General features: G+C 43.7%; 1 protein-coding gene across 1 annotated transcript in view; it reads right to left on the reverse strand.

The window, feature by feature from the left end:
- Positions 1-18,446, reverse strand: part of LOC142570738 (uncharacterized) — a 161,885-nt gene that overhangs the window by 57,555 nt on the left and 85,884 nt on the right. The gene's annotated exons all lie outside the window — the stretch shown is intronic.

The raw sequence follows: 18,446 nt of genomic DNA on the forward strand, positions 1-18,446 counted from the left end.
TCTGTCTGCAACCCAGTTAGGCAAATAATAACGACGAAAGTTTTTCATTTAGTCCTAATGTTGTTAAAAACACACTTTCATATCTATGTCGCTAGTCTATATGCACAAGTGGGCTGGTAAATATTTCAGCGCCAGCCATTTTGGAACAAGGCCTGAAGAATACAAGATGCAAGTGTGTAGCTAAACGACAGAAAAAATGGTTTTAGGTATAGAAGCCACAAGATCCAGAAATGTGCTTAGGAGTGAGGTAAACTGACCCAAGTGGCATGGATTCACAATGAAGAAGGAGCCCGGCTAACAAAGGTAAACGAGGAAACGGACGCGTTGTCATGAACAGACCGCGCTTACGTGAGCGCAGTCCATCCTTCATCTGCAAGCCGTGCGGAGTTTTCAACAATGCAAAAATTCATTTGACATTTCAACGCGTGAAGACGCACGTACCGCGACAGGAAAAACAAAAAAAGCACGTTACGGGAAGCTGACCAGCTTCTAAATATTCACACGCGTACTTGCTTATCTTTTCGGGGTGGCCACTTTTTCACCGGCTAATAAACGTTAAAGGGACACTAAAGCGAAACAATAAATCAGTTTAGACTAATGAAACATTGTCTGAGAACCCTGCAGGCAGTCATTTCAAAAAGATAGTTTGGTTATTAGATGAGAAAATGAAGGTCCAAGTATCAGTATTTGAATTTCGCGCCGAAACCCCAGTGCCGATACGTCAGCGTGACGTCAGGGACTACAAAGTATGTTTTCGCAATTGGGCCGCGTTGACTGAATAAAGGTTCCCGAAACTTGCCATGTTTAATATTTGGTTCCTTTAGAACGCAATGTAGTCAATCTGTACCGCTATATGTAATTAGTGGGCCCTAGAAGATGCCATCAAAATCGAAGTCGTCACCGCCCCCAGGTGCGGGAACTTAAGTAGGCGTCGCCACCCGTATTTCGTTCTTGCGCTTTTTCAGGCTTACCAAACGTCTTATCGTTGTAAGAGTGGTGTTTTCGGTGTCGTAGAACGGTAATTTACTGACGCAGAAGAAATCATTTTTCACTTTAGTGTCCTTTTAAGCGTTATCGCTCAGCGCTGGACCCGCTCGCATGTAACGGAAGTTTCTCGAATGTTATCGATGGTTCTACTCAGGTTCTACTCACTGTCCATTGTCACCAAACCATGTGTAATATGATTGTATGCGCGACGCGAATTCTGTAGAACTTTCTGGAAGACACGCGGGAACCTGAGATTATTCTGGAACCTTCGATGACTCATGTGTAAAAGCCGACGCGCTTGACCCGCTGATCAGATTTTTCGCCGATCCGATCGCCGACTGTATTCGCCACTATCATTGTGCTTTGAGTGGGGCCGGTTTTCAGGCCATGGGTTCGCCCAATAATAGGGTTGTTTTGTCATTCACAGTTTTGAGACTGTTTTCTGCATCGTCACTGCAACGTGACATCTTGTGGAGGTGCGGGGTAGGCACTAGAGCGTGTCTATTTTGTGATTCAGAAGCAAACATCAGAAAGAAGCACATAGGTGATGTGGAGGAGACATATCGGGCATTTGTTTTCAAATATAATTTCAGTTTAATATTCAGTAGCCTACATGTAACAAATCGCGCTCGGTTTTATAAACAAAGTAAAATCGACAACACTGGTGTGACTGCCTCAGTGGAGTGGTTGTGTGAGTTGTGTCTGAACAGTGCGACTACTGTGGCGCCAGGAGCAACCGGCAGTATATGAATATGTCCGGGACAGCTTTCATACATTGTTATGAAAACAAATAGGCTATGTTCTAGGAATAAAGACGTCGCTTGAGTTGCTTTCCGCTAAGTCTTCATTAATGAATGAAATTGACCGGTGTCTCCGGTGACACAGCCGCGGTTGAGGCATCGTAGGTTGCACTAGTGGGTTGTACGAAAGCACAACGGGAACGTATTGATAAGGCAGCGGCGGCAGCGACGAAGCGCGGAGCTTTAATTTTCTACATTTTGCCTTCTGCAGGATTTGAAATTGTTATTTCTGCCACATTTGCATTCCTGTTAGATTACCTGGTGCTGCCGCTGCCTTTGAAAGTGTATTTGAAAGTGTCGTTTTGTTTTCATAACTGCCTGCAGGCTGTGAGAGCGCCGACGCTGTCATGAGCTCCGAATATCCCATGAAAGAGAATTCCGGAAATAAAACCGAGTTGTCAAGAATTCCAGATATTTTATCGGCAACGGCTTTGATGATATTATGAGCGAACTGAGTGACATAAAGAAAGAAAATGCCGGAATACGAAAGGAAAATTCCTTGCTGTCTGCATAATTCAGAGAGCTAAAGAAAGCCGTACTCTAAAATGAGGGAAAACTAATACACTTAGAACCGTATTATCGGTATAAGAACACTGAAATCAAAGGGGTCCCTGCTTCACGCGAAGAAATCTTGTACAAAATTCTGGAAATTGTTGGTACCATTATCAGTGAACCAATTTCCAAAATTGACGTTGAAGTGTGCCACAGGGCGCCCACTAAACATTCTGAGCAATCGAAGATCATTGTCAAATTCCTCACGAGTTCAAAGCAGGATGCTGTATTCAAAAAGGCAAGAAAGGCGCGGCTTTCTACGGCTGATAGTGGATACACAGAACAGTCCCCAGTATTTATTAATGAACACTTGTGCTATGAGCTAAAGAAGCTTTTGGGGCTCACAATGACGCCAAAGAAAGAAAAAGGCTGCCGCTTCGCCTGGTGGAAAAATATTAGTAAAAAAAAGACTACACCGTCTCCTGCACTGCGCATCTGCAAAGCGCGTGACCGTGATAAAATCAAATAGGTAGCACCAAGCGCCTTTAAAGCAACATTCGTTTTTTAAGAGAAATTTACGCTTATCTTAGCCATCGCGATGTAGCTGCTTTGCGCGCGAGATGTGGTAAAAACTTATATTTTGTTCGCATAAATACCAAACCAGTGAGAAATAAAGACGAACAAATTCTGGCTTTCTTTGCCGTGCTTGATTTTGAGACCCATATATTTATGGTCACGAAAACATGGTACTGAAACAGCATAGATGTTCTTAGATGTCCAGCTTACACAAGGTTTTGTTTTTTGAACCGGCCATCAAAAACAGGTGGGGGCATTATGGTGATGGCCGAAAATGAACTTGACTGTCACCTAGTGGATTAATATTCTCCCGTAACATGTGATTATGAAGCCTTGAGTGCGCGACTCTCTGATTTCATTGTATCTGTTTTAAACCAACCGCCAAATGGAAATGTCGCTAATTGTTTGTCTCTCCACCCGCCGTAGTTGCTCAGTGGCTATGGTGTTGGGCTGCTGAGCACGAGGTCGCGGGATCGAATCCCGGCCACGGCGGCCGCATTTCGATGGGGGCGAAATGCGAAAACACCTGTGTGCTTAGATTTAGGTGCACGTTAAAGAACCCCAGGTGGTCAAAATTTCCGGAGTCCTCCACTACGGCGTGCCTCATAATCAGAAAGTGGTTTTGGCACGTAAAACCCCAAATAAAAAAAAAAAATTGTTTGTCTTTCCTTGAGGGCTACTTAGGATGGGTTATTGACAGTAGTTGCAAACTAATATTTGGAGGTGTTTTAACGTACATTTTACCAAGAGTTCTGTACAACAGCAGGAATTGTGCAGGCTTTTACAACTAAAAGGGTTTTATAACGTTATAGCTCGTCTTACCCACAATAAAAAGGATTAATCTGCCCTACTAGACGTATTTATTACAAAGATTGAAAGCACCGTAGTGTCAGGTGTAATTAGCGCTACAATTAGTGTCGACCATCTATCAATATTTCTGTTTACAAGCCGTGCCCTTTTACCCAAACACACTACTCAACAGATTAGAAGTCAGACATAGAAGTCCGAACACTTTAGCTGCTTTTCGTAACAAGCTGCTGATACTCGATAGATTGATGTTAAACTTTCAAAATGCCCTCGAGTAGCCTATGATTTATTTTTTGAGAAATTCAAAGCTGTTTACGACAAAACTTTCCCTTTGAAACACTCGAAGAACAGTTTATACCCTTTCGCGTGCCCCTACTGCCACACAACAATAATCGCCATCTGCCTTGATGCGTTTCCTTTCTTTAACGCTGCGAGCCCGGTACTTTCCAGTAACGAACGGCAGGCGCGTTATCAGCATAATAGCGTTGCCGACAGGAAATGCTAACATGCTGATAACGCGCATGCCGTTCGTTACTGGAAAGTACCGGGCTGGCAGCGTTAAAGAAAGGAAACGCATTAAGGCAGATGAGGATTATCTTTGTGTGGCAGAAGGGGCACTCCAAAGGGTGTAAACTATTCTTAGATTGAAAAACCTAAACCTCCCCGTAAATGTAAGAAACTACGCGTTACAAGGCACTGCCTAAAAGAAATACGTACGAAGAATAAACAATACACGACCTTCCTAAATACCAAAAGTGAAAGTGCATTTAAACTACTTAAGGCACAAAGAGACAAGGTTCATAACCTTTTGCGCTGCAAAAGAAGACGTTAATAACATAATTTGTTCGACGTAGATGTAATGAAAATGCCGGATCTTGCATGGAAAAGAGGAATCAACTTCTCAATCACAAAGGTAGTCGAATAGCCGATCTCTCAGAAATCCTTTCAGATGGCAGAACGATTTCCGGAGTTAGTTAATACGTTTAGTGATTATGTTATGTGTCTGTCAGGTACCAGCAGTCATAGTGCACAGTGCTTGCGGTACTTGCGCGCACCCACAAAAGGTAGTGCTTTTCTTGCTCCAACTAGTGCAAATGAAATATTTAACGTCTATGTATCGCTTATAAATAACAGTACTTCTGATACCGCTTGATTGCAAATGCGACCAGTAAAAAAATCCTAGATATAAAGCAGCTATATAAGAAGATGTTTTTAACCTTGTTCGTTTGTTTCAGAATTTCCTGGAGCATTTACAAAGGGCTAAAGTGATTGTATTATAAAGGTGGTAACGCAAATGAAATATTTAACTGCCGGCCAATATCCATACTGTCCGTGTTTTTATAAGGTTTGGATAAGCTAATGCATAAAAGGATGATTTCATTTCTTGAAAATGTAGTGCTCACTGTGCCGGAAAAACTGAAAAGCCTCTGCCGATGCGTCAATGCTGAAGAGCTGATAAAGCAACAAGGGTGCACAATAAATCACCAGAATCGTTTTGTGGAGTGTACAGAAGCCGTGGTGTATTCAATATCGTTGAAATGGGGAAAAAAGTATATAGGGCAAACTTCAAGTTGCACAAACGAAAGACTAAAGGAACGTAAACTTAGCATCGAGCAGGCTAACAGGAATATAGGTATTCATGTCAGGGATTGCCCCTCTAAAGCTTGCACCGCAGAATTCAGACGCTGTGAAGTGCTGAAGAAACACAATGACCAGCTGGTCCGGGAGATAATTGAGGCAGCCACGATTACCAGACTTCGTGATCTATGCGTTACCACGCCATCCTTGTTAGTGACAAAAAAAGGAACTTGAGCTTTTGCACGTACAATCACTATCTTGAGTGCAAAAAAAGAAAAAAGTGCGTGTTTCACATGATGTGCGATCATGTGTGTGTGACATGTGTGGGCAATGGTATAAGAAGCCGTGTTTCTTTCAAATAAACGTTGTTGAAAGTCAGTGCTTGGGGTGTCGTCCTCTCGTCTCGTGTCTCGTCTACGTTTTGAGCTGTTAACACCAGGTTGGAAACCAACAAGCCCAAGCTGCTATTCTAACATTGTAACAGATGTGCAGTTTGGCTACCGGTAAGGGTTTCCTACGGAAGAGGCTCTTTTATTGCAGGAAGAAACTATATTAGACTCTTTTCAGCGTGAACTGTGTACACTAGGCGCATTCGTAGACTGTTCTAAGACTTTTGATTGCATAAATCACACTGCATTACTGAAAAAAGTTGAGCAACTATGGATCTCGGGAGGTACTTTTGGATCTCTTAAATTCTTACCTTAAACATCGCGAACAGCACGTATGTATAAAGCACAACGCTTCAAGAAAAAAAGCAACTGAGGGCCGGTGTTAAACAAGGGACAATTTTGGGGCCACTTATATTCTGCATGTATATTAACGATGCACTCATAATTGATAATTCTACACGATTTATATACATCGACATGTGTATTTCGTTATTTTTCTTCGATGATCGCTTTTCATTGTGTAACAAATGTTATCGCTCAGCGCAGGACGCGCCCGCATGTATCGGAAGTTTTTAAACTGTTATCAATGGTTCTATCCCCGGTACGTTGTCACCTAACCTTGCGTAATCGGAATGTATGCTTGACGCGAAATGTGCAGTACTTTCTGGAAGACACGTGGGAAGCAGTGATTACTCTGGAATATTCGATGACTCATGTATATTAGCCGACGCGCTTGACTCGCTGATCAGATTGTCGAAGATCGCCGATTAGGTTCACCGCTATCCTTGTGCTTTGAGTGTAGCGTGTTATTGAGGGCACACGTTCGCTCAATAAAGAGTTTGTTTCACCATCACAGCTTTTCTACTGTGTTCTTGACCGTCACTACCACATGACATCTGTTGGGGGTGCCATGCGTTCGTGTACCGGACGCCCCCGACTAGCCGTGATCAAAGCCCGGACCACTAAGCATCAACGTCGTCCCGGAATATCGAAGAAGCAGCAGGCTAAAACACCTGCCTCCGGAACACGGACTTCTACCTGAGGCAACCAAGAAGATGGTGGCCAAGTCTAAATTCCAATGGCAGCCCCAGCATCTCCCATCGTGCTGCGATAGCCCAGGAAGCCACCGACCTTCCGTGGATCATCGTTTGAAGACCAAGATAACTGGTTGAAAACATACGAAAGGGTCGCTGCATTCAACAACTGGAACTCCGACGACAAGCAGCGGCATGTGCACATCGTCTTAGAAGACGCCACCAGGACATGTTTTGAGGACCAGGAATCAACCCTGACTACATGAGACCTGTTCCGCAATGGCTTCCTGCAGACGTTGCCGAGCGCCCGGCGGAAAGAGCGAGCCCAAGCTCTCTGGAAACCCGCATGCAGCTGCCGAACTTGAACATGGTGATCTTTGTGGAGGAGATGACTCGCCTCTTTCACCACGCTGACCCCGACATGTCTGAAGAAAAGAAATTTCGGTTGTTAATGCAGTGTGTAAAAGAACAATTATATTCGCCGGATTGATACGCAGCCCTCCCAAGACTGTCGCTGAATTTGTTTCGGAGACCACAACGATCGAGAAGACGCTTGAAATGCGCACCAGCAATACAACCGCCATGCGCTGACAACAAACTGTGACGAAGCTCAAGTGCTACATGCTGATGACCTGCGCGAGACGATCAGAGCGGTCGCACGGGAAGAGCTGCAGAAGTTGTGCCGAAGGTGGTAGTCCCAGGTGGCCTCAATCGCTGACATAGTTAAAGAAGAACTTCAGCGGTTACCAGAACTACCAGAAGATCCGTCATCGCCGCAACCCCAGCTGGAAGCGATGACCTATGCCACCGTCGCCTGTGGTCAAAGTCCCGTGTAGCGACCGCGCCAGGGCCCCGTAACGCCGTAATTCCGTCATCAACCGCAGCCAGTAAACCCGCGCGCCGCCCAGCGTAGCTACCCGAGGAAGACGGCCATGTTGCGCTCCCCCGACCACTGCCCGCTCTGATATCACTTTGGCGAAGCCGGAAATGTCTACCGCCGATTCCCATATCGCGACTTGGGACAGGGAGGGCTCGCCGTCAATGCACCGCGCTCACAGCAGGGTGAACGGCCACGTGATATCGCCGACTACCTCGCGGCCACTCAGTGCAGCCATCGACGAGCATCCCGTTCGCCGTCACCCGGCCGCTACTTGTCGCCACAGTGCCAACCGTACACTGGCCCAGCCCGGGGCCGGTCTGTCAGCCCATATCCGGAAAACTACAATCAGCAACCGATGGAGGTGCGGTTGCTGTTCGTCGAAATGACGAAGATCCTCCGCCACCGACGAAGACGCCGAAGAGACTGTCTCGGAGACACAGCAACGACATGCCACCATCCTGACGGCACGTGACACGTGTACTTGTTTATCTTTCTCGGCTGACCGCTTTTCACCGTCTAACAAATGTTATCGCTTAACGCAGGACGCGACCGCATTTATCGGAAGTTTCTCGAAAGGTACCGGTGGTTTTATGCGCTGTCTGTTCTCACCGGTCACCTGTAGGCACCAGCGATTACTCTGGAACATTCTATGATTCATGCATAAAAGCCGACGCGCTTGACCCGCTGATAAGATTTTCGACAATCGCTCACTGGGTTCGCCGCCATCCTTGTGCTTCAAGCGGAGCTTGTTCTTGTGGACCCAGGTTCGACAAATAAAGTTTGTTTCGCCATTCAGTTTTGCTACTGTCTTGTTGACCGTCACTACACTCTTTGAACGGTAACGTTTATTAAAGGGGCATATTCTCACAGATTTGTGCACCTTTAATCTATAAGTTAAACACCAACCTTTACAAATTTAACCTCTATTAATGGTAAGTAGGCGTGCACATCAACAAGAGGTTACAACACTTTAACCTCTAGTATAGGCATACAGTATTGAGCGTCGTTGCCTAAATATAGATGTTACTTGCTACAGTGTACCGGTTGAACCATTAAAATGTTTACCCAAAGCCGCTTGCTGGAGCTCCCAGATGGAAACCGCGCTGCGCATGCTCCGTATAGCCGGTGTCGCCTAGCAACGGGGACACAGCTCTTCTTTTTTTCGGGCTTCTTTCTGCTTGCGCATCTTCTTTCTTACGCGCTTCTTTCTGCGCCCGTATTAGGCAGCCTACAACAATGCGCGGAGAAATGTACCTTTCGCGGAGGACGCCCCTCGGTCCGTCCTTTTCGGAGGCTGCCTTTACACGCGCTTCCGCTTCGAAATAGTTCACGTGTACACCTCGGGCGGTTTCCAGGACGAAGTGTGTCCCTGTGTCCCTCTCAGCCTAAGAAAAAAAAAAGGAAGCATTGGAAAGACAGCTGGAAGACAGCTCAACCCGGTCCGCCTGGTGTATGTTGCAGCGTACATAAAGCCCGCCTCCCCGGTGCTTTCCTGCAGTCAGCGGCGTAGCCGGCCGGTGTCAATCCAACGTCACTTCGTTGCTTGGCAGGTAGGTTTCTTAAACTGCCTTTAGTACGCACACATATGGCTGTTTTGCCGCTGACTGCACCACACTGCAATGTCTTCTGTGTGTTCGGTATGCGACAAGCCGGTAGAGGGCAAGTTCCTTGTATGTTCCGGTTGCAAAGCAAGTTTCCATTTAGGGAAACACTGTTCCGGGATAACAGACAGCGTTTACACCAAAATGCCCACTGTTAAACGTGAAACATAGACATGTCAAACATGTAGCTCTGGTACCGTTTCCAGCCATAGCGATGGCTCACTCGGCCCCCACTTTTCGACTATTAATACCAAACTTGACCAACTAACCAGCACTGTTCTGACGCTCATGGTAAAGGTTCAGGAACTGCTCTTTTTCAAGGCAACTTGTGAAAAGATGGCTGATACGGTGACCGACATTCAAGCCTCTATCGATTTCTTTTCTGAGAAGTATGATTCTATGCTCTCCACTGTGATTACTTATCAAACTGAAGTGTCTCCGCTACGGGCTCAATTGGAGTCACTTTCCAGTGCCGTCGCCCGTGAGGCTGAAATTCTAGACCAAACAGCGATGCAAATAAATGAACTTGATCAATATGGCAGACGTTGCAATTTTGAAATCCATGGCCTCCCTTTCAAACCTGGTGAAGACTTGAAGTCCTTCATGTGTGACTTAGCTGGACAGCTGGGTCTAAGGAACTTCCAGAGGAAAATGAAATTTGCAGGCTACACCGTTTACCGACCGGGAATAAATTTAGCTCTAGCCCTCCTATCCTTGTGCAAGTACAGAACGCTTCAGTGAAAGAAAAATGGTTTCGTGCTCGGAAGGGTCTCTCGGATCTTGCTCAGCCGGAGAAGTTTCATCGTCTGTTCTTCAACGAAAACTTGACGTGGATGAACCGAGAGCTCTTCCGGTTGGCCCGCTCCAAAGGAAAGGAAAATGGATATAAGTTCGTGTGGACGAGAAACGGAAAGGTTCTGGCGAGAAAATCTGAGGGAGCACCTTTCATTCGAGTTGAAAAATTCTCGGATTTGGATACGATTGCCTAGATATGGCTGGCATAGAGAGTATCAAATGCACTGACTTTGCGGATGTAAATAGTTTTTTTCTGATGTCTCCACCAGCAGTTTCAAAGTTGCGCATTGGAACATTCGCAGCCTTCGGAAACATTGGAATCAGTTTTATGCCATCATTTCATCATCTCGCCTAACATTCGGTGCTTTTGTACTTACTGAAATTAATATTTCTTCAGAGAGCATTCCACTGTATTGATTGCCGGGTTACCAAGCCTTTTCGTACCCGCGTCCAACCAGAAACGGAGGAGGCATCGCAGTTTTTATAAGTAACAGATGGGCAGCTTCACAGTTAACTTTTTCCTTTGCCCAAGCTGAAGTGATATCGCTGCGCTTGAGCACACCTGTTTTTTCGGTTATTCTGTTATCGGTTAACCGACCTCCCAGTTTTAATGCGCCGCTTTTCTTATCCGAACTCGATTCCGCATTGTCAACCTTACCGCTCGAAGAGCGCGTGTGTATCATAGGTGATATCAATATTGACCTTTTGCGTCCTACTGTAGGCTTGGTCACAGATTATCTCGATAGCCTTTCCGAATGGGGCTTAAAATGCGTCATTTATCAAGCGACTCGTGAGGAATTATTGGCCGGTAAGCTCGCTGTGTCCTGCATTGATCACGTTATCGTTCGCACTCAAAATCTAGCCATAAAATTCGTTATAGTAGAAATTAAACTTGCTGACCCTTCTTTCGTTTGCGGCTCAATGAGTTATCCCGATACTGCGACAGCACCCACAGATTCCAAAAAAAATTAATTTCAGTGCTTGATCCGAAAGTATTTGATAATCTGGTGGCTCAATATGACTGGAAATTTTTTTAGCAATAGAGTCTCCTCCAGACCTATATGACAAGCTCGTAGAAGTGTTAAAAAACTTAAAAGAAAGCGCTACCCGAACAATACATATCAAACAATGTAACGTTGATAGCAAGTGGATGTCGTCTGACATACTCGCTGCAATAAAAAAAGAAAGGCTTACTGTGGGCCCAATGCGAGCGTGCCCCGAATTGTGCAGACCTACGGACCCAATTTAAGCAGCGCAGAAATAAGGTTACTGCCATGATCCGCTCCGCAAAGCGAATACATTTTCGAGACAAATTTAAAGCCGCTAGTTATAGTAGTAAGAAAACATAGTCGTTAATTAGCAGCTTTAGAGCCACTAATACACGAGCAGATATAATTAATTATTTTCCTTCCAGTTTATCCAGCGGCAGACTGAATATTTCTTATAAGTTTATTAATCATTTCTCTCGTGTAATGAGAAACACAAACTTACAGGTAGATTTGTGTACTTTGCGTCACAGCTTTAGTGAATCGGCATATCTGCCTTCAATTTCTCAGGAAGAGCTAAGATCGATTATTTTCAATTTAAGATGTAACAAATCTCCTGGAATTGACGTCATTTCTATTAATGTGTTGCGCAGAACATATGAATACATCCAAGAGGTTTTGCTAGCGCTACTCAATCGCATAATTTCAAGTGGTGAAATTCCTGTAAAACTGAAAACAGCAGTAGTTATATCTCTTTATAAAAGCGGTGCTCGTAATAATATTGAAAATTATCGCCCGATTTCAATACTGCCTTCTATCGCTTAAATACATGAAAAAAAAATTATTGTTAACAATGACAAGCTTTCTGGACGCCCACAGAATTTTGTCGCCTAGTCAGTATGATTTCCTGCCCCGGCAAAAGCACTCAAACCCTTCTGGAAGATTTCTCCGATCAGTTGAATATAGATTTAGATAATAATGAGGTTGCTTGTGCGCTCATTCTTGTTGTAGCAATGCTTTTGACAGTGTTCATCATGGTCTGCTGTTAAATAAGCTTTTCTTGTTAGGATTTCAGGGTGCTTTCTGGTCGTTGTTAGCAGATTTCCTTCGGGGTAGGCGTCAAGTCGTCTCAGTTGGGCAAGCTCATAGTGCATTCTCCATTATTAATGCTAGAGTTCCGCAGGGATCTATATTTAGCCCGTTATTATTTATATTTTTGTAAATTACCTCTCTAGCATGATACTCGTCTCTTTTTATCAATACGCTGATGATACGATGATCGTAACATTTGCCCACAGCTACTATGATGTGATTGCTTCTTTACAGTCTGCTGCCACAAAAGCTATGGATTGGTTTCGAAATAACCTAATTGCTATAAATGTATCTAAAACGCAACTAATCTGCTTCCATAATCCTTTAAGAAAGGTAGCCCTTGACTACCCTCTTGTTTTGCATTCTTCAGATTGTTCAGCTTGTTCTTGCGGACCATTACAATACTCATCTGTTGAAAAATATTTTCGTTTATATCTTGACAGCGACCTTTCTTGGAACAGCCACCTTGCTAACTTCGAGCCATATCCTGTCTACTGTACAACATAAGATACTACATGCAAATATCAGTAAGGAAAACAATAACACATGCTTTAGGCTACAATCTACTGCGGTATGGAATAACAATTTACGGGCAGTGTGCTGTCCGCTGGCACAACAGAATAAATGCGATACTGCACTCCTTCTTAAAAAATATATCGTGTGATCTGAGTCTGGATGCTGACACAGACCGTTTCAAAATACTTTCAATGCCGAATTTCAACGATCTTTTAATGCAAACGGTTGTGTTAAAACACTTCTGGTCCCAGTGAATTCCTAGTTCCGTGCACTTCTTCCCGATGCTTAAGGCCAAGGGACCCCTTTTGGAGGCCACGTTGTTCCACAAAGTACGGCACTAGAGCTCGGGCCCATTATGTGCCCACCTACTTCAATAAATTACCGCACAGCAAATTCTGTGGAAAAACGAAATATAAGTTAGAGAGACTGCTAAGGCGTATCTGTTTGTGAAGGCGTGTTTGTTCCTTTTGTTTACCGTTATAGCTTCTGTTCGTGCATGTGATTTTGCGATTCCTTTGCCCCATGACGATCAGACAGGTATATGTTTATGCATTATCTGATAGTCATTTTTGTTCACACACATTGCTGTGCTTCTTTGGTTCATTAGGCTCAATGAAAATTCTTTTCATAGACATTGTATAAATTTAATAACCTTTTTTTGGTATTCAATACTTGAGTTCCCTGTTTATTGTTTTTTATTTCGAATACTGTTAGCCCTTTTCGGGCTGGTACAGGGTGGGAGGGATAACTGGTCTATTAATGCACCGTGCATGGTTTTGCTGCCAGCCAGGCGCTGCCGCTCAAGCCTTCAAAGGCTTTGGCAGGCCGGTATAAATGTACTGATTTGATTATTGGCAGTAAAGATATTATTATTATTATTATTATTATTATTATTATTATTATTATTATTATTATTATTATTATTATTATTATTATTATTGCGTTTTCCAAGAAACTTAGACTTTACGCGTACAGCAACATCTCCTGTTCGACCTCCAGGATATGAAGACAAAATAATGCCACCTACTCCCAAAAAGGCGCAACAATGGTGAGCGCGGGAGCCACAGAAATTTCTTTACTTGCGAATAGCATATCGTAAGGCCACGGCGGCCGCATTTCGATGGGGGCGAAATGCGAAAATACCCGTGTACTTAGATTTAGGTGCACGTTAAAGAACCCCAGGTGGTCGAAATTTCCGGAGTCCCCCACTACGGCGTGCCTCATAATCAGAAAGTGGTTTTGGCACGTAAAACCCCATAATTTAATTTAGCATATCGTAAGTGACAGACTCATATTCTTTTAGGCTACAATTGTGCAGCTGCTAACCGGTAAGTGAGGCACCTTTTCGCTTTGCCCACGTCACGCGTTCCGAGCGTTGGCTCGCGCTGTGTTTCTTCTCCTGCGCGTGCATTTCTGTTTACTCGGTGGATTGCTCCCAAGGTGTCATTTGGCATGCGAAAATGAAAAGAAAAAAAGATGAATTTCAGCTGACTTTCTCTTTGAATTTTTGCATGCTGAATGATAGCTTTACAACAATCCACACTAAACGTAAATGCATACGCAAGAGGAGAAAAACAGCAACACGGGTCAAGGGTCTGAACGCTTGACGTGGTTCACGGTCAAAGCGAAAATTTCCTTTATTAATTGCTTAACAGCTACATAATTGTACCCAAAAAGAGTGCGCGTCTGTCACTTACTATGCCATTCGTAGGTAAAGATCTGTTCTCCCGCACTCACCTTTGTCGTGCTTTTTGAGGGCTAGGGAGGATTTTTTCACTACATATCGTTGCGGCTGAAGAGGCGATGCTACGGCTTGTGTAGATTCCAAGTTGCCAGCAAAACACAGTTTTTTTTCTTGTGCTGAGAGACACAGGGACACCGTTTGCTGTGGAAACCACACGAGGTGGGCAGGTGAACTATTTCGAAGCGCAAGCGTGTGAAGAGACAGTGTCCATAAAGCACTGGCCGAGTGGCGTCCTCCGCGAGGGCTCACATTTCTCCGTGCACGGTTGTAGTTTAATCCTGCCGCGGAAAGAAGCGCGCAAGAGAGAAGAGGCGCAAGCAAAGAGAAGCATGAAAGAAGGAAATGACGCACCTCTGTTGCTAGGCGACTACTGCCTGGGTGTACCATGCGCGAATTTGGCCTTTCTAGTACAAAACCCAAGAGGTGGCGCGTCCCCGTAGCTAAGCTGCACCCGGCTCGGCGGACAATATAAAGAGCGGGGCCCATATAAAATGCTCAGCAAAAGAACCGCTCAGCTGAATGGGGTAACAAAAGGTTACTTCCATTTAAATCACCTAAATCGTTGTATATTGCCAGCAAAGGGCTACTGCTAGTATCCTTTCGGATTTCTGATAAAATTAAGCTCCCCATGAGATAGTCTATTGGTCAACATTTGAGCAAATATGTAACGGTAATTTTCTCAAAAATACAGTTCAAACACAATATGAAGGCTTGAGAAGAACGCACAGTTGGCTTGTATAAATATTTCGTGTATAAACTGACAGTTCCACAACTATAGTATAGGGTTGTTTAGAATGCAATATTTTTATTTGAATATGCAACATAGGATACACGACAAATACAGCAGCCCTTGCTGGCACATGATTAGATTTCAAACTTCAAAAAAAAAATAGTACGTATCACTTAATATCACAGGAAATCACTTGTATCATATCACGGTGTTTGAGCCATGCATGTCATCATTACATCCGTGTCAACTGTCCATGTAAGAGTTTGTACTGCAGTCAGGAAACAAAAAAGCGAGGCAAAGGTTAAGTATATGAGATCGCCGGCACTAAAGCATGAATTCGACACTTTTGTTCAGATACCCCACCTTGGACACTACCGAAAAAAAAAAAGCTTTACACATCATGTACAGCTTTAGAGCAGAAAAATAAAGACGCTCCCAATGCAATGTAGCAAATGCAAAAATATACAGAGTTTCGGCTATGGTGACACTTAAAAAAGAAGACGGGGCCATAAGGCCATGCATGCTTCCAAGCCAATATAACTGTAAATTGGCATGAAGACCAAGAACTAGTCTTTCAGCCTATGTCTCAACAAAAATAACATTAAAACAAACTTGGAAATTAAAGCTCTATACATGTCCATGTAAGCACTGGAGGAAGCATTTTCTCTGTGCATATGAGCAATAAGTACCTCACAAAAGTAGTAACATTTGCATCATAATACACTATGAGCTATACATTACATCAGTGAAATGCTGTTAACTGTCTGTATAAGTTTGCACTGCGGTTAGAATCAGAATCAGTTTTATTTTCCACAAGGAAAAATGAACGCCAGATAAAAAGCTGCTCATTGAGCAGCTTGACGAGGCCAGAGGCCCTACAGGCAGTGGCAACAGCGGCAAAACAGCAGTTTATGTCGTACACCCGTACAAGAAGAAAAAAAAGCAACACACGAAAAAAAAAGAAACTGTTCGCACCAAGCTGTGAAGAACGAGAAAAAAGATATTGACATATACGTACACCAATAACAAACCAATATTGTACACTGACATGGTATATTCACACGTATACACGCAAACACCCGTAGAAGTGGCGCGCATACGCCCCTATATATACATATATGTACACCTACATATACATTCACATATACACACGCACATGGCATATATACACTGACCATTGAAGTGCACACATGTATAACTTCAACTTAAATATTTTATGAAGAATGAACTGTTACAAAAACGGAGAGCGAGAACAAAAAAGTGAAATTCCTTCCTGCAAACAAGAAAACCAGAAAATTTTGAACAGCACCATGATGTTACAGGCACAACACCAGGAATGGGACAATTGTTATTATATCACCATTGAAAACCACACAAGTATTGTTGCACACCCTGGTGTACATTAATAATATGGTTCCAAAGACACTCCAAATGCAATATAGCAAATGCAAAAATGCAAGGTTATGAATGTTTAGTTATGGGTAACATCTGAAAAAGAAACACTACCATAGAGTCATGTACAGCGCTTCCAAGTCAATATTATAGGGAAAGCGGGAGGGAGACAAAAAAGCAGCCTTTCATGCTGTAACTGAGCAAGAATAAAATTAAGAACCGATGTTGAAATTACACGTTTATACATGTTCATCCAAGTAGTACAAGCAATGCTTGCATACATGTGAGCTAATACTAAAATCTTAGCAAATATACGAGACGAATATTTCAAACATGCTGACTAATGTGTAGCAATTTAAAATAGTAAGATCATCACACTTCACTTGTGGCACTTGTATGATACAACACACACACCACCACAAATATCAAGTATTACCTTAAATAAAGTATAACTCATTAGTTACCATCTGAAGGTACTTAAAGTAAATGTTCATATTGCAGATAGAAAATCAAGGCTACTGAATTTGATCACGTTGTCGCATACATTTCTATGAGCCCCGAGAACGATCTAGAGGGGCGCTGCCAGCGCCACTCGCGTGACGTCAGGGCCCGGACTCGCGCCTGTCTTCTGCTGCAGTTCGGGCGGTGTCCGGACGCCTTTTGCAGTGTTTGCGTTTGTTCGCTCTCGTTCTCAATGCTTGTATACTTGTGACGGGCCTCTCAAATATATATTTTACGATGTCTTCGTTCTCAAAAGTGTAATCAAGGAGCTTATTTCCTAGACGACAATACAGTTCTCGAAGGCAACGCTATAGTGCTACCCGAGTGAGCTCAGACCAGCCAATTACGGGTTTTTCATGCGCGGATCTACACTTTCGAGTGGTAGCTCGCATGAATAATAAGATCAGAGACGCAAAATCACAGCACATAAGAATCTAGTTAAGACTCCATGCCCACCATGGTGCAATATGCGTCACATTAAACGCTGACTATATATGACTTCTACAACATCTATCTTGATTTTAACCCGCTAAAGCATGTTTGCTCACGACGAATAGTTCACGGTATAATATCGAATTTTTATGAATTCACAGAAATCCACGGCAGTAACACGAGGACTTAACTACCACTGTAGTTTTTAACGGTTTCTCAAAATTAGGCCGTTGTTCACCGGTTAAATTTAAGTGGCGGTAACTTGAAGCAAAGCTGATTGAGGTTCACAGCTGTTTGCAGCACACAGAAAGGAATGTACCAACATTTATTCCCTTTCCGTGCTACACGTTCAACTCACTTGAACAATTTACTGGTGCTTCTTGCTTGAGAAACAGACATGATGAATCTTTTTGTAGAACTGACACAGGCGGCTGCAGTCAAATATTTGAGCCTTTTGGACCGGTTCGCTGCAGCCAGCAAAAAGCCGGAGGCACATTCCTTAGTAGTGTTGCACATATTTAAGATATCATTGTTCCCCAGTGGAGGTCAAGTGTTCATGTGAGACTTGTGGTGTCTTCTTTAAGAGGCGGCTATGCGAAGCTTTCTTTTATGCACTGACGAGGCAAATACTTTTCAGTCTATGTAATTAAACAACGCAGGATCGACACATGTTGAGGCAGAATGGGTTTGCATTTTCCATTTCAACGCAGCCTATGCTGCGCTGTAGTGCCTCGAGTATGCTATAAGCATTGTAATTGGAGCTGTAAAGAGCTACTTCATGGTTTCAATTCGAAGCTGTAGTGAACTGCTGGGTTTCGCGAACAATGCGCGCCTCGCCATAACGACAGTCGGTTGCTTCCGTTGCGGGAGGGGTGTGCCATATCGTCGATAAATGCCTGTGACACACTTCATCGCTTGTATTTGGTTGCTTCTCGATCTTAAAGGGACCCTGAAACGCTTTTGACGATTTTCTACAAACGTATTGAGTCGTTAGAGTAGGTCCTTCTGATCATTAATTGACACATCTAAGTGCTCCGCGTAAAGCGTGTAATTTATTATAAGGTTTTAAATATGCACATCGCTGCCGATCGCAGCACACTGCTCGGCGGAATTT

This window comes from Dermacentor variabilis, chromosome 2 (genome assembly GCF_050947875.1).
Source record: "Dermacentor variabilis isolate Ectoservices chromosome 2, ASM5094787v1, whole genome shotgun sequence".
Classification (NCBI taxonomy): domain Eukaryota; kingdom Metazoa; phylum Arthropoda; class Arachnida; order Ixodida; family Ixodidae; genus Dermacentor; species Dermacentor variabilis.